Source organism: Saccostrea echinata, unplaced genomic scaffold (assembly GCF_033153115.1).
Source record: "Saccostrea echinata isolate AGI-Se365-2 ecotype Australia unplaced genomic scaffold, CSIRO_AGI_Sech_v1 ptg000009l, whole genome shotgun sequence".
In the NCBI taxonomy this organism is placed as follows: Eukaryota; Metazoa; Mollusca; class Bivalvia; order Ostreida; family Ostreidae; genus Saccostrea; species Saccostrea echinata.
This window is the reverse complement of record NW_026889758.1, coordinates 12528987-12532148: the sequence shown is the minus strand read 5'-3', so window position 1 is coordinate 12532148 and position 3162 is coordinate 12528987.

The following is a 3162-nucleotide window of genomic DNA, read 5'->3' as shown; positions in this document are numbered from 1 at the left end:
AAAGAAATAATTCACCTTCACTATAGGATCTATATTGCCCCACCCTAGCACCAGAACCCCTGTCCCTGGGGCCATGAATTCCATAATTTTGGAAGAGGCATCCTTGCTTATCATAACAATGTACTTAGTTTGTTTAAATAATACCCAGGAGCAGAGAAGAAGATTTATAAAGCGCATTAAAGCATTTTCACTGTATAACTAGAACTGTCCAAAGGGGACAAATACCCCCCGCTGGGTTTTTCAGAGGTGTCAAATCACTAATATTTTATGGATCTAAGAGGTGTTCACAATTTTCTTATTTCAATTTTCTTATTTAGAGTGAAAAAATAATTGCTCATTATATTTTTTTTAATGAATGAAACCAAAGAACAACCGAATAAAACATCAATACCAATACATTGTAATTACATTGTTTTTTAATACATTGAAAAAATAAATTGCAACTATCTGCCATCTTTTTGAGACATGACATTCTGCAAATTGATTGTTGAAAAAGAAAACAATTAATTACAAAATCAAATTAATCTTGATAACTTTATATCAAATTCATTTTAAAAATGAAAGGCTGGTCATCCAGTATGCACTATGACAGACAATAAATTACAATTAAGAGAATTAAAGAACAGAGATCTTTAAATTCCCAGGAGATATAGATAACACATGCTTGATCAGAGATGCCCCAACAACTTCCCACACTGAACTCATTAATTTATCTCTAAACTGGATGATGTTCACTCATTACTCCCAAGGGACAAATGGATTTACACTATCTGCTGTGTAATGTAAAAATTGTTTTTAATACTTGGTGATTTTTTTTGTTTTAATGAATAGTTTTAAGCTGTAGTTCACATGTTTGTACAGATGTTCTAGATTCTATGTCTCAAACCTTAGAAATAAACCCAAAATGACTAAGTCAATAAAAATGAAAAAAAAAAACCCTGTAAAATGCAGAAAAATTATCAAATAATGTTGAAAATACCAGGTGCACATCTTCATATGGTAAATAATGAGTGTACAAATTTTCATACAATTCTATGAAATAGTCTTTGAGAAAAGGTCAGGACAAAACCACATAATAGAAATGAAGAAAAAACACCTGTAAAATGCAGAAAAATTATTCAATTATGATGAAAATACCAGGTGCACACCTTCATATGGTGAATAAGTGTACAAATTTTCAGACAAATCTATGCAATAGTCTCCGAGAAAAGCTGTGGACAAAATTTTGTCTACAGACAGACGGACATGGATTCCAATATACCCCCCTAAACTTCGTTTGCGGGGGGTATAATAAACAGAGCCCCACCCTAACACCAGAACCCCTAATCAAGGGGCCATGAAATTCACAATTTTGGAAGAGGCATACTTGCTTATCTAAACTATGTATTTAATCTGTTTAAATAATACCTAGGAGTAGAGAAGAAGATTTTCAAAGAAATAATGCACATTCACTATATGATCTATATAGCCCTGCCCTAGCACCAGAACCCCTGACCCTGGGGCTATGAATTTCACAATTTTGGTAGAGTCACTCTTGCTCATCATAACTATATATTTAATTTGTTTCAATAATGCCCAGGAGTAGAGAAGAAGATTTTCAGAGTAATAATGCACGTTCACTATATGATTTATATAGTCCCGCCCAGTAGCACCAGAACCCTGACCCTATGGGCCACCAATTTCACAATTTTGGTAGAGTCACTCTTGCTTATCTTATCATAACTATGCATTTAATTTGTTTAAAAAATACCCAGAAGTAGAGAAGAAGATTTTCAAAGAAATAATGCACTTTTACTATAAGATCTATATAGCCCTGCCCTAGCACCAGAATCCCTGTCCCTGGGGCCATGAATTTCACAATTTTGGTAGAGTCACTCTTGCTTATCATAACTATGTACTCAATTTGTTTCAGTAATACCCAGGAGTAGAGAAGAAGATTTTCAAAGAAATAATGCACTTTCACTTTATGATGTATATAGCCTCGCACTAGCACCAGAACCCCTGACCCTGGGGCCATGAATTTCACAAATTTAGTAGAGGGCTCAATGCTTATTACAATCATGCCAACAGTTTGACTGCTTGATGTCCAGGAGTAAAGAAGAAGATTTTTAAAGATTGCATTAATTTTGGTGGTTTTAGCCCTACCCCTCAGGCGGCCGCAGGGGGGGGGGGGACTATGAAATTCACAATTTTTTTTCCCCTTCACACATAGATTCCATATGCTAAAATTGGCTGAAATTGGTTCAGCGGTTTCAGAGAAGAAGCTGAAAATGTTCAAATGTTAACACACGACGGACGAAAACAGATAGCAATAGGTCACCTGAGTGACTCAGGTGACCTAAAAAAGCATCAAAACTATACACTTACTTTGTTTAATACCCAGGAGCAGAGAAGAATTTAAACGAAATAATTCACTTTCACTGTATGATCTATATAGCCCTACCTAGCACCAGAACCCTGACCCTGGGGTCATGAATTTCACAATTTTGGTAGAGGGCTCAATGTTTATTACAATCATGCCAACAATCTGACAGCTTGATGTCAAGGAGAAGATTTTTAAAGATTGCATTAATTTTGATAGATTTAGCTCCATCCCTCAGGCATGGGGGGGGGGGGGTTTAATTCATAAAATTTTGTTCCCTTTCACCCATAGTTGCTACATGCCAAATTGGTCGAAATTCATTTGGTTCAGCAGTTTCAGAGAAGAAGCTGAAAACATTCAAATGTTAATGCACAAGGAACAACAAAAACATACAGAAATAGGTCACCTGAGACAGAGTGACTCAGTTTGGGTTAGAAGGAAGCTGGTTCAAGTGTTAGGCACTGGAATACTAATTTCCTTGCTAATATTAGAACTTTAGATGCATGACCATGTAATTATCTTATATAAAATGTATACTTTTTACATTCACTCCACGAGCCATAATACTAAAACATATCTTCACATACATGTATGTGTACATGTAAAATAAGGTTCAACCTTGTTTTTTCAAACTCAATAGGATTCAGGAAAAACCTTGAGATATCGAAACATTTCAGATACTGAGGTTAAAATATGTCAAAAAAAGAAAAAAAAAGCTGTTGGGACTTCAACATATCCATCCATGTTCAACTGCATCTTAAATTCCCTCCAAAATCAGACAATGAATAACATCACTGGTT